The sequence below is a fragment of the Pinus tabuliformis genome, chromosome 3_2, assembly GCF_031772625.1.
Source record: "Pinus tabuliformis cultivar Carrire ecotype Pingquan chromosome 3_2, CPIR1, whole genome shotgun sequence".
Taxonomy (NCBI): domain Eukaryota; kingdom Viridiplantae; phylum Streptophyta; class Pinopsida; order Pinales; family Pinaceae; genus Pinus; species Pinus tabuliformis.
In genome coordinates, this window is record NC_142302.1 from 1,157,887,075 (window position 1) to 1,157,899,763 (window position 12,689).

Genomic DNA, 12,689 nt, shown 5'->3' on the forward strand with positions numbered 1-12,689 from the left:
AACAGCGTTGGATTACAGGTAGGATCTAAACACTTGATTTCCCATATAGTAAATGCATGTTTAGAGAAGGATTGCTCTTGTTTGTCTTGTTTGTCACTAGAGAGTCTTAGGCTCCTAGGGAGGTTGATTTGTGTCCGCACTATCGACTCTTTCCGTCTGACAAATTGGTGACTCCACTGGGGACTCCATTGATGTGAAAGTCTTTTCCTTTGTATGAACTTTGCTCTGAGAAAATTGGTTTATTTTTCTGGTTTTTGGCTCTGTGACTTTGTCTTTGGGTGGGTTAGCTTAGGGTTAGATTCATTTTGGTTTTTATTGAATTTTCCAGTAGGACGCACCCTCTGAGTATTGCACAGTGCGTCCCTGGACGCACTGTCGCTGTGTGCACAGAGCGGGCCCGCACCTGTCTTAACGGGTCGCCTGCGTCCCCTGCTAAAATTTGAAAAAATTCCATTTTTTGCATTTTTTCTCTTAGATTTTGCTTTTTCTTAGTTTTTACTGCCCAGATTCATTAGTCTCTTGTCAAAGATCTTCACCTGAACTTGTTTCGATAGCATTGAGTGTTTTAGTGGATTTCATAGAAGTTTAAGCCCTAGGGTTTGATTTTTGAGTAGGTCTTGTAGTGACTTTGGCGGTAGAAGTTGTCAAGCCTTAGATATCTCTGGTTTTGTCAGCATTCTTAGAAGTCAGACCTGTCATAAAGTCTACCTGTGAGAGCACCCTACCATTGAGTTGTTTCTTTGGGCAAATTTCGAAGTGCTTGTTGATTGAGTCTTGAATTCCATTTTACAAAAAGAACAAAAAGATTTGAGTTTTGTTTTGACTAGTCTTTTGATTCTGCATTAGCTGGTCCTTGACTTGATTTTGGTCAAGTAAAACAACCTAGAATCATCTTTGTGAGCTTTTGCCTTGTTAGGTTTGCTTAGAGTAATTTCCTTTTTTTTTCATTTGCTTGTGAGTCAAGTTTTCATAGATTTTATAGTTTTTGAGATTGATTTTCGTTAAAATAGATTTATATGCTTTATTAAAAAGAGAAAATACAAAAACATCTCCTTTGGAAAGTTTTGTTTCAAGTAGCTTTGAAAAGTTTTGAAAGAAAAAGAGTTTTTCGTGCACGTAAAGAGTGGTCATGTTTGTATGCTTGAAAAGATAAAGAGAATTGTTTCTTTGATTGTCTTTATTAAGAAAGTTGTTTTCTATAAAATTTGCATCTCTCAACTCTCTTAGTTAAGAATTTCATTGAAAAAGGAAAGTAGTGTAAATCATCTTAGGTGCATCTTTGTAGTGGTTTGAGTCGAGTCTACACACCATTGGTTTCACTTCCTCTACCTTTTGTCTTTAAGGAAAACCATAAAATTAACGCTTAAAGTAAAATCGACGTAGTAACTTTTATTTTCTAGGGCTCTGAAACACCAATTTAGATCAGGCTAGTGTCTTGGAGTAGGTGAGTAATTAACTCTCCAAGACAAAAAAACCAAACAAGTAGCTTATCTTGTGATAGAATAAATCCAATTGTCTCATTTGTACTCTGGGAAAGCTCCTCTTAAAGGAGAAGCACGAGCTCGTGTCCGAACCAGTGAGGGGATCAATCCTCCCTCGTTGGGAACGACGCCAGACACGCACGTATTACAAACGGTAAACCTCGGATTAACCATTGTCGAGGAGCCAGGGGTCACTTGTCGGTAAACCTTGGATTATTGTCAAGGAGCCGGCAAGGGGATTGAGCTTGATACTCTGCCCTTGCGTGCTGTCGGAGTTTAGACTGTTCCCCCAGGTGCATTTGTTGCGGTTGGTAACCTTAGTGACCATTATCTTTAGGATTCTACCGAGGTGACTGTGGAGGGAAGATCCCACTGTACCTGGAACAGACGTCGGCTAGACTCACTTGGATTTTCCGGGGGGTTCACTTCACTCGAGACGGTTAAAGTGGAGGAACTTGTGCCGGTCTATTCATTAAGCAGGTTGCCAGGGTAACTGTTCCACCCGCCACTTCTGTACTGAATCCAGCGATGTTGGGCTTCATCACCAACTAGCGCTTTCGGTCTGGAAGGCTACTGTTTGTGCTTGGTTTGACGCTCTAGATTCTTTAGGCATGTGATTCAAATTTGTTTGGTTCTTTAGAGACTTTAGGTGGTTTGATTTGAGATTTTACTTTGTTTTCGTGTGTAGTAGTTAAAAGTTTTTAGCTGTGGCGGAATTACCGAGACAGTCCCGTAGACTTCGGGGCAAGTCACCTGAGATTGTTACCGGAACTGATTTGTTGAGGAAACTCCATAGATCACAGGGTGGATCCCCTGAAGACGTCCCGGGTCAGTACGAAGTGTTGAAGGTCCTTGTAACTCCTCCTAGTGGCAGTAAAGTAGGTTCACCTGAAGAAGGAGAATCTTCCTTGGTAGTCCATCCAGATTACCAAAGTCTAGAGACAGGTTATAATCCCGAAGCTGTTACAGTTTCTGAGCTTGTTGGTAGTTTTTCGTCTGCTAGTGATACAGGCGAAGAACCTGAAATATCTGAACCTGTTACTCCAACTTCTAGTGTTCCAGATTCACCGAGAATAGAACGAGTTATCACCGAAAATCTTCCTACTGGTTTGATTGCTATCGAAGAACTTGTTCCAGAGGAAGAAATAGGCGTTTCTCACCTTGAAGATCAACTTACTATTGAGCTCAGGGAGCGTGAATCTATCTTTTACAGTCCTCCTAGAAGTACTACTTGGTACCTTTCGTTAACTAATTATTTAGACAACTCAGGGATAGGTTTTTCTCCACCTCGTACTCCTTTTCCACCTGGAGGTATTCATACTCCTGTAAATATGTCTAGTCAGTCGTCCGTGTTTACTCAAAGTCCTGAATCTTTCTTACACGGTGGTCCTTCTGTTCCCACTGGGTATCAAGCACTTTCTGGTACCTTTGCGGGGGCATCTCCTCAACCCGTTGATCATGGGTTATTAACTGGAAACAGTGGTAATATACCATTGGGTGTAGGAGACATTTACATGATGTCAGGTTCAGTTCCCGTTTCCCAACCTCAAGGTGGCCAATTACCGCCTGGGGGGCAGCCTCAGTTAACGCCTGGGGGGCAACCTCAAGGTACACAAATCGTGTCTGGGGGGCAACCTCAAGGTCAGTATGCACCTATGGTACAATACATGCCTCAAGGTCAACCCCAGCCTCAATATGTACCCCAGGGTCAACCTCAGTATCAATATCAACCTCAAGGATGGCAACCTCAAGGATGGCAACCCCAAGGGTATCAACCCCAAGGGTATCAACCTCAAGGGTACCAACCTCAAGGTCAAGGTCAACCCCAGTATCAGTATTTACCCCAAGGTTATCAACCTCAAGGTCAATACTCGAGTCAAGGTTATCAACCACCTCAAGGTCAGTCATATGGGCAAGGTGTGGGAACTGCACCTTTCAATTATCAATCCTATCCTCAATCCGGTTATGGACCTCAGTATTCTCAACCTGTTACGGGTCAATACCCTGGAATGTTAGTGTGGGATCCATCACAGGGTCAACAGGTGTTGCAGCCAAGTATACAGTTGGTACCTCAAGCTGGACAACCCGTAGTTTCTGGTTCACCCCAGCAACCGCAACCTGCCCAGTCAAATGTTCAAACTTCTGTAACTTCGGTAGTTACTCAGCCGCCAATTGCACCTAGTACTCCATCTCAAACGGCTGCTGCAACTACCGCTGCATCTACCGCACTTACTTCTGGAGTATCGACAGCTCCGGTTTCTACTGTCTCTGCAACCACTCCTCAGGCATCTTTACCGTTGTCTGGATCTACGATTCAAACCACGGTCCAGATGCCTATGGGTCAGCCTGGTATAAGTACGGTTGTCACTTCTCAACCTCAATTTGTTCAACAACCGTACCAGGGACAGTACCAACAAAGGCAAGCTGTCCAACAGCCAGTTTACCAGTATCAACCGTATCCTGGGTACACTTATCAACAACCTCAACAACCCCAGTACGGTCCGGTTAATCCTGGTTTTCCAGGAGGATATAATATCCCTAATGCGATTCCTGTTCCTAGTTATCCTGGATATCCTCCTCCTGGGACTGGTGTCATGACTCAAAGTTTTAGAGATCCTAATCGGCAGTTACCGTTTATCGCAACTTTGGATTTACCAGATTTGACGCGCCTAACGAATGATCCAATTCAATATCTTCAGTTCTGGCCGCCAATGCCAAATAAGTTGCCCAGTGATATACCCAAGTTCGAAGGTAAGTCTGGAGAGGATCCGTCCAATCATGTGATGACTTACCACCTCTGGTGTGCTTCAAATTCTATCTCGGATGATTCGATCCGCTTACGTCTTTTTCAGCGTACACTCATTGGTCTCGCGGCCAAGTGGTACATTGAGTTACCACGGGCCTCTTTTTACAATTTTAGCCAGTTAGCTACCTCGTTCTTAACTCACTTTCAGTTGCCGGTCAGATACGATAACGGCACGGAGTTATTAACTTCACTAAAACAATCGACGTCCACGTATATTTCTGATCACATTCATGAGTGGAGACGTCGAAGAAGGTTAGTGAAAGTTTTTATTCCGGACCAAATCTTAGCTGAATGGTTTGTTAAATCATTATTACCGAAGATTACTGAAGATGTAGCTAAGGCCGGAGTAGTTACTGAGGAGCAAGTCATTGCTCAGGCGCAGTACCTTGACTTAGTTTATACTCAGTCGGGTACGTTACACGAGAAGATTCCGGATCTTCCAAAATCGAATCAAATCGCTGCTGCTCCTTCGGGATCTCATGCCGCTGATGGTATGATTGGTACGGTGAACACAAAGAGCAAGAAGAAGTCTTCCAAGAATTCTACTACTCCTATAATCACCTTGCCTGATTCCCCGACAGGAGAGTCTTCTCCTGAACTTTCCGCCGATATTCACGCTGTAGAGTCATCTACGGCCAAATCAAAAAACGGTGGAAAGAAGAAAGGAAAGAAGAAGGCTAAAGCAGACAAGGCTCCGAAAGAGAAAACAGAAAAGTCGAAAACCAATGACGAAAAGCGCAAACCTCGATATCCTTGTCTTATTTGTGAAGAGGATCATTTTACAAGAGATTGCCCTCATCGGGCCGAGGTTGTGAAAATAGTCAAAGGTTCTCCCACTCCTGCTGTGTTGAAAGATCCATTTCCAAAGCAGGAGAGTAAGATGATAGGTTCTTCCTCGACTGCCAGTGAAGAACCCATTTTGATGATGTCTCATGTGAGGATTGCGACTCGATCGCAAGATTATGGTAGTAAGAATCCTGTTGATGGTAAGGAAGCAGAATCTTCTCACTCTAACCCATCAACCTCAGCTCCTGGTTCCGATCCACTACAGATCGAGAAACCTAACCCGGACTTAGTAATCAAACCGCCCGCCAAGGGTGTACTTCGAAGGTCTGCTTTCAATCCACATGCGAGAGCAGCCCAGAATTACAACATTGTTGAGGACTTAGCTGTTTCACCCTCAGCAATGTCGGCGTTAGAAGTGCTGCAATCATGCCCAGCACAACGAAAATTACTTTTGTCGGCTATCGGAGCTGTTGATGTTCAGGACCCGAACCTGATAATCTTCGATCTAGAAAATAGTACACCGCGTCTACCCCATCAAATGGCTTTCCAAATCCCAGTGATAGTAAAAAACAGGCCTATTCATCGGACTGTGATTGATGAGGGAGCTTCTACGTGTATTATGTCGATTCAATGTTGGAGATCTCTTGGTTCTCCTTCGTTGAACCAATCCCCCACCATCCTTAAGGCCTTTGATGGCCGTGGGTTCCGTCCGTTTGGTATTCTACAGGAATTGCCTATAGGGGTAGAAGGTAAAACCGTTAGTCTGGATGTGGAAGTGGTTGATGCCCCTCTAGACTACAACCTTCTTTTGGGTCGAAGTTGGTCATATGCTATGACGGCGGTCGTTTCATCGGTCTTCAGAGTAATTAAGTTTCCATATAACGGTAAGATCGTGACTATTGATCAGCTGACATACTTTTCATCCGACCCAGCCTCTTCAGAGAGTATCCAGCATGTCGGTAAGACGACAATCCCTTATAGGGACGTTGGCGTAGGTTTAGTTAAAGATTCCGGTTTACTGGGAACTTTTCCTTTCCCTCCAATCAACGCAGACCCTTCATTTGCATCAATTCATATGATTACATCAGAAAACATTATTTATGATGATCCTTGGATCGTCCCATCTGAATCTGAGATAGACTCATTCGGTGATGCTATGCCTTTGAGTCCATATGAAATTGCTTATGAAGCTGTCATGTCTTTTACCGACTCGCGTTCAACCCAAATCGACCAAATGAATGTGGTCAGTGAAGAATCACTTTTCACATCAACCTTAGAACGGATAGCGTTTCCCGAAGTCGTGTCATCTGACGAACAACTTCGCGAAATCCTAAGTGTAGACGATCTACCATGGGAAGATCTCCATCACAGATCTTCGTTTTTACCTAAGATGATGTTTTGAAAATGATTTTTCATCTATCTTTACCGCTGAATATGTCAAAGACGCTCAGAATCCAATGAAACATTCTGATTCAGAGTTGAATTTGGGAATATTTCTCGTACTATTCCCATTGATATTTCAGTGAAGCCCGGAATTGAGGAGAACATTCATATAGGTGCCGCATGTACAGAAGATGAAATCCAAACTTACAAGGCCCTATTCCAAGAATTCCGCGATGTGTTTGCCTGGTCTTACGAGGAAATGCCGGGAATCGATCCTGCCATTGTTGTTCATGAAATAAAAACCTACCCGGATGCTAAACCCGTCCGGCAACGGTTGCGTCAGATTCACCCTCGAAAAGCGGCTGCGATTAAAGCAGAAGTCGAAAAGCTGTTGAAAGCAGGTTTCATTTATCCGATCCCGTTAACGGATTGGGTATCGAATATTGTTCCGGTCAACAAGAAACAAGGAACAATAAGAATCTGTATCGACTATAGGGATATAAATCGAGCTTGTCCAAAAGACAACTATCCTACGCCTTATATCGATCAAATTATTGATGATTGTGCCGGAAGTGAAATGTTTTCCTTTATGGATGGTTTTTCGGGCTATAATCAAATCAATATTCTACCTGCCGACCAACCAAAAACGGCATTCATTTGTCCATGGGGGACATTTGCTTATTGCAAATTACCTTTTGGGCTTAAGAATGCCGGGGCCACTTTTCAACGGGCGATGTCTTATGCATTTCATGACATCAAGCACATTGTGCAACCGTATCTCGATGATTTGCCTGCTCATTCTTTACATCGAGCTGATCACCTTGTCCACTTACGAGCAATCTTTATGAGGTGTAGGCATTATCGAATTCGGTTGAATCCCCACAAGTGTGTTTTCTGTATAGAAACAGGTCGATTGCTGGGATTTGTTGTTTCAAAAGCCGGCATTCGCGTCGATCCCTCGAAGGTCGAAGCTATCATCAAATTGCCTCCTCCTTCGAGTTTGCGCCAACTCCAAAGTTTGCAAGGGAAAGCGAACTTTTTACGCCGATTCATCCCAAACTACGCCGAGGTCACTAAAGGTTTTACACGGTTGTTGAAACAGAACGCTCAATTCTTTTGGGACGAGATTGCCCAACAATCTTTTGATGCACTTAAACACGCGTTGACCCATGCACCGTTGTTGCATCCTCCCAACTACAACCAGGACTACTTCTTATACCTCGCAGCTTCGCATTCCACCATTGGAATGGTGTTAGTTCAAGAAGATGAATTCGGAGCGGAACATGTGATATATTATCTCAGTAGGACCTTAAATCCCACTGAGCTAAAATATTCGCATGTGGAGAAATTGGCCCTGGCAGCCGTTCAAGCTGTCCAGCGTTTTCGTCACTACATTCTTCTCCGTAAAACTACAGTTATTTCGGATTGCAACCCTATGATTTACATTTTGACAAAACAACTGCTAGGGGGCAAGTACTCTAAATGGATCGTTATCCTGCAAGAGTTCGACTTGGAATTCGAGAAGTCCAAGTCTAAGAAATCTTTAGTTTTTGCGGAATTGATGTGTGATTTCCCTCGTGCTGACACAGAGACTGTGGCAGAGGAGTCCATTGCGGACGAATCTTTGTTTCTTATCAGTACTTTAGATCCGTGGTACGGGGATATAATCATCTATCTCCAAACCCAAACCTTTCGGCCTGAAGCTTCAAAGGCGGAACGTCGAAAAATTCGGTTTCAATCCCAGCAATACAAAATTATTGGAGATACACTTTATCGCCGGGGGGCAGACTTAGTTTTTCGACGTTGTTTAACTCACGAAGAGGCTGAGAGGGTTTTGAATGATTGTCACTCTGGAGCATGTGGCGGTCATATGTCTGGGTATGCCACAGCTCAGAAGGTGTTGCGCGCTGGCTATTTCTGGCCGTCTATGTTTAAAGATTGTATCATTGCAGTCCGGAAGTGCCACAACTGTCAAGTGTTTGATCGCAAGATGCGCGCACCACCTGCTCCTCTCCACCCTATAATTGCCGTTGGTCCATTCGCCAAATGGGGTATCGACTTTATTACTTGTAACCCTCACTCGGCCGGGGGGCATGCGTATATCATCCTCGCGGTTGATTATTTCACTAAATGGGCCGAGGCGATGCCTACATTCGACGCAAGCGGCAAAACAGCTGCAGTTTTCGTATTCAATCATATTATAACTAGGTTTGGTGTCCCACAAGCAATCATTACTGACCATGGGAGCCATTTTCGAAACATCATGATGACTGAGCTTACAAGCCAGCTTGGTTTGCGCCACGATAGCTCTACTCCTTATTATCCGCAAGCCAACGGTTTGGTTGAGTCTATCAACAAAGTTCTGGTTATCATGATCCGACGAACCATTGGTATTCATCGGTCGAATTGGCACAACATGTTATTTTCAGCGCTATGGGCATACCGAACCTCAGTGAAAACTTCAACAGGGTTCACTCCTTTCCAGCTAGTTTATGGCTTGGAAGCTGTGTTACCCATTGAATGCGAAATCCCATCACTTCAAATGGCTGTCGAATTACTTCCAGCTACTTCCGAAGAGGAGAAACGTTTATTGTACTTAGCTAAATTAGATGAGACTCGACGTGACGCTGCATTGGCAATCGAGACTCACGCGAAGCGAATGAAAGCTCAGTATGATAGAAATGTGACCCCTCGAAGTTTTTCGGAGGGAGACCTAGTGCTATTATATGATCAAGCTAACGATAAGCTAGGTGCTGGAAAATTCGTTCCTATGTGGCATGGACCCTACATTGTAAAGCGAAAGCTAGCAAAAGGGGCTTATGAGCTGGTAGATTTTGATGGGGACTCTTTGGGTAAACCCAGAAATGGACTTTACCTAAAGAGGTATTATGCTTAAATGGTGGGTATGGAGAATTTTTAGTTAGGTTAGGTTTTCTTTCTAGCTAGTATGTTTGTTAGTTTAGTCAGTGTGCTTAGCTTAGAGAGTGTGTTTTTCGTCGTTATTCTGGCTTATCTTGGTTTTACTCTTGATATTGCAGATGTCGACGCCTCTCCAAACATACATTGGATTTGCTGATGGTGCTTGTCGTAGTACACGAAATATCTCTTCCGCAGCTTGGGTTATCTATTCACCCTCTGACGAGTTAGTTTCTATGCATGGGGTAAGCCTCGGTCAAACAACGAACAACATTGCAGAATACAGTGCAGTGGTTGAATTATTATCCGAATCTATTTCATTTGGAATTCGACGTTTGATAGTGAGGTTAGATTCTGAACTTGTTGTATTACAGCTTAATAGAGTTTATGCCATTAGAAATCCTGTGTTATTAAGGTTGTTTTTGAGAGTGCGTCTCTTGGAACGTGAATTTGATTACATTGAATATCAGCATATTCCAAGGTCTTTAAATACATTAGCAGATGCAATTGCTTCTCGAATGTTGGACAGACATTTACAATAATCATGCAAGTAAATTTAAAAACATTTCATCACATATGTTAAACAAGATAAGCCGGTAATAGTGATATATATATAGATAGGAGTGTGTCAAAAAATATACATCGTCTTCGATCATAGGTTGAAAAACACCTTATGATCGGCAAAAATGATAAAGTACAAAAAGTCAAAAATGTCACATGTGTCTACAAAGTGACTAGCCAATCACTGGTGGTGCTCCCTATACGACACCACTGCACGGGCTACCTTACACAAAAATCTCCTAAATTTCCAGGGACTGCGACTACATAGCGCTGAAGTCTGATAGGAATATCATCTATGGTAGTCTCAGGTATATCCACCGTCAGACGCTCTAGATCCTGCTCCAACTCAGCTAGTGACTCTGCAGCCGCGTCCTGTGGGGCCGGTACCGGTGCAACTGGATGTCTCCTCTCAAAAGGCCGGAGGTTGGCTGGGCGCTGTGGACCAACATCTGCATTTTAAAAAATTTACTGTCAGTTTTGAGACGATATATATAAAAAACAAAAAAATACATAATTTGAAAACTTGTGAAAAATAAAGTACCTCTGTCATCCCATTGTTCTCCCTGTGGAAGAACCATGTCCGGATCACCTCGAAAATCTACTCCGGCATACGGAAAGTCCTGGATCGAAAAAACCTGGTCCTCTAACCAGTGAAAATAACTATCAGAGAATCGAACAACCGCCGCGCCCTCGTCAGGATGCCGGGCCATCACCGTAACCCATCGTATCAGCTTTGGCTCCCGAGGACCCAAGATATCAACAGTGAGTTGCTGAGGGATCAGCATCGGAACTCTCTCTAAGGCAAAGCTCACAACTAGAGGCCCATATCCAAAGGTCTTCAGTCGTCCGTCTTTGCCCTAGTCAGTTGGCTTTTCATATTAGCCGACACAGCATCACACCAGTTGAAAATGGTGCCTTGGTAACAGTCAATCGCCATCCGCATTTGGGACCCGGAGGCAATATGTAAAGCGGCCGCGCCGCAAATTCTGGTAACCGTGAAAGCTATAACTTTGAGTTCACGCAGAGAGATGTGTTTGATTTCCACGCCTTTCGCATGGTGTGCATTGGGTGTGCACCAATCCGCCCGGAGACTAGCAAGGGATTGGCCACCCGGCCTAGTCCCAGCTAGATTGAGTTGCTCGCCTCTATTTGGCAAGCCAGTGAGAAAGTATACATCAGAGGGCTCTATCTCGAGCTGGTGCCCTCCTATGTAAAAGCATTGCTCTTGAACGTTCCATCTCTCAACCAGCCATTCTAAGAATTTCACCTGAGCCCTCATGCCAGGTATGGCCCAGTATTTATATAGCCCGCATGCTTTTAGGGCATCAATGGAAGGTTGATGTTCAATTGCAGCTAAATCAACGTCCTCGTGCTCTCTTTCTCTCCAATCCAACATGGTGAGTGCCCTACACACCAAGAAACAATGATTAGAATTAATTTGGGGAAATTTGAATGGTTGTTTGTGAGGATTGGGGTTTCAAATTCCGCATTCCACGGAGGACGCACCCCGCGTTTAGAACACAGGGCGTCTGGACGCAGCTGGCCTGAAGGTGGGCTGCGTCCCCCGACCATTTTCCTGTATAGGAAAAAGTCGGGGGACGCAGGTCACCCGAAGGGCACCTGCGTCCACCGCAGAGCGCATTTTGAAACCTAAACCCCCCCAAAAAACAAAACTAAAACCTAAAATACAATTTTAATCGGATGAAATTGAAGAGTAGGATGTTGTAAAATACCTGGAAGAGACGGCGTTCGATTCTGACGGTCGGATTTTCCGCAGCGACCACGGGAAGTTTCTTGCCAAAAGCCCTTTTTTCAACCTCAACAGTAAAATGGTAAAAATGACATGGTAAAAAGTCTTTTTATAGGTTTTTTGGATGAATTTGTTCATTTTTCACCATGAAAGGATGTTTTTCGATGTATTTTTGCCTATCTTAAACAGGTATGAGTAATGTGTTGTTTTTGTGCAGGACAAAGGGACTTAGAGGGAAAATTGTCATTTTTCACAAACCAAAATATCAGAGTCATCTTTTAAGCCCTTTTCTGACTCCTAAAAAATGAAAAGATTGCCGAGCGTTTCTTTTACACTCGTTAAAACGGAATTAAAAGACGGTCCCCTTATAGCTCTTTTCTGACCGTAAAATCAGGAAAAGATTGCCGGGTTTTTGTCGTTTCAAACTCGATACGGAAATAAAACGACGTGTCCTTGATCGCTTTTTACTTTTCAGGTCAGTGGCACTAATTATGAAAGTACTCCTTGGTCGCAAGATCAAGCGGTTCCCCCAGGTATTATTTTATACTTTTTCGGGCTTGAGGGACACAAATATACGAAAAAGTTCAACTTGGAGTCTTTTTAAGTTTTTCAGACTCTCTAAAATTGAAAAACGCCGAGTTTCTCCTATACTGGGCTCGTTAAAATTTCACAGTAAAGGACCTGTTCAATTACAAACAGGAACGAACCGCTCCTTCCTAGGGTTCGAATCAAAACTAGGTTGGACTCATCCGAAGGATGAGCTTATAATCAAGCATATGTTATCCTCCTCAAGCTTGTAAAAAATAAAGAGGTACTTGCCAGAAATGGTGGGGGAAAAGAGAGAAGAATGAGCCCATTTGTTACCTTTTGTCTCAGAAGAAACTTTATTACCACTCTTGAACACGACACTTTTCATTCACCTGGGTTGGGAAATCCTTTACCTCACAGTTGATCAAACCACTTTGAAAGTCTTCAGCCGGGTTTCGGGGATTAACTTTGAGTCGTT

The 12,689-nt window shown here is 43.5% G+C and overlaps 1 pseudogene; it reads left to right on the plus strand.

The window, feature by feature from the left end:
- LOC149184837 (polyadenylate-binding protein RBP45-like) overlaps positions 1-12,689 on the plus strand; it is an 87,409-nt pseudogene that overhangs the window by 47,070 nt on the left and 27,650 nt on the right.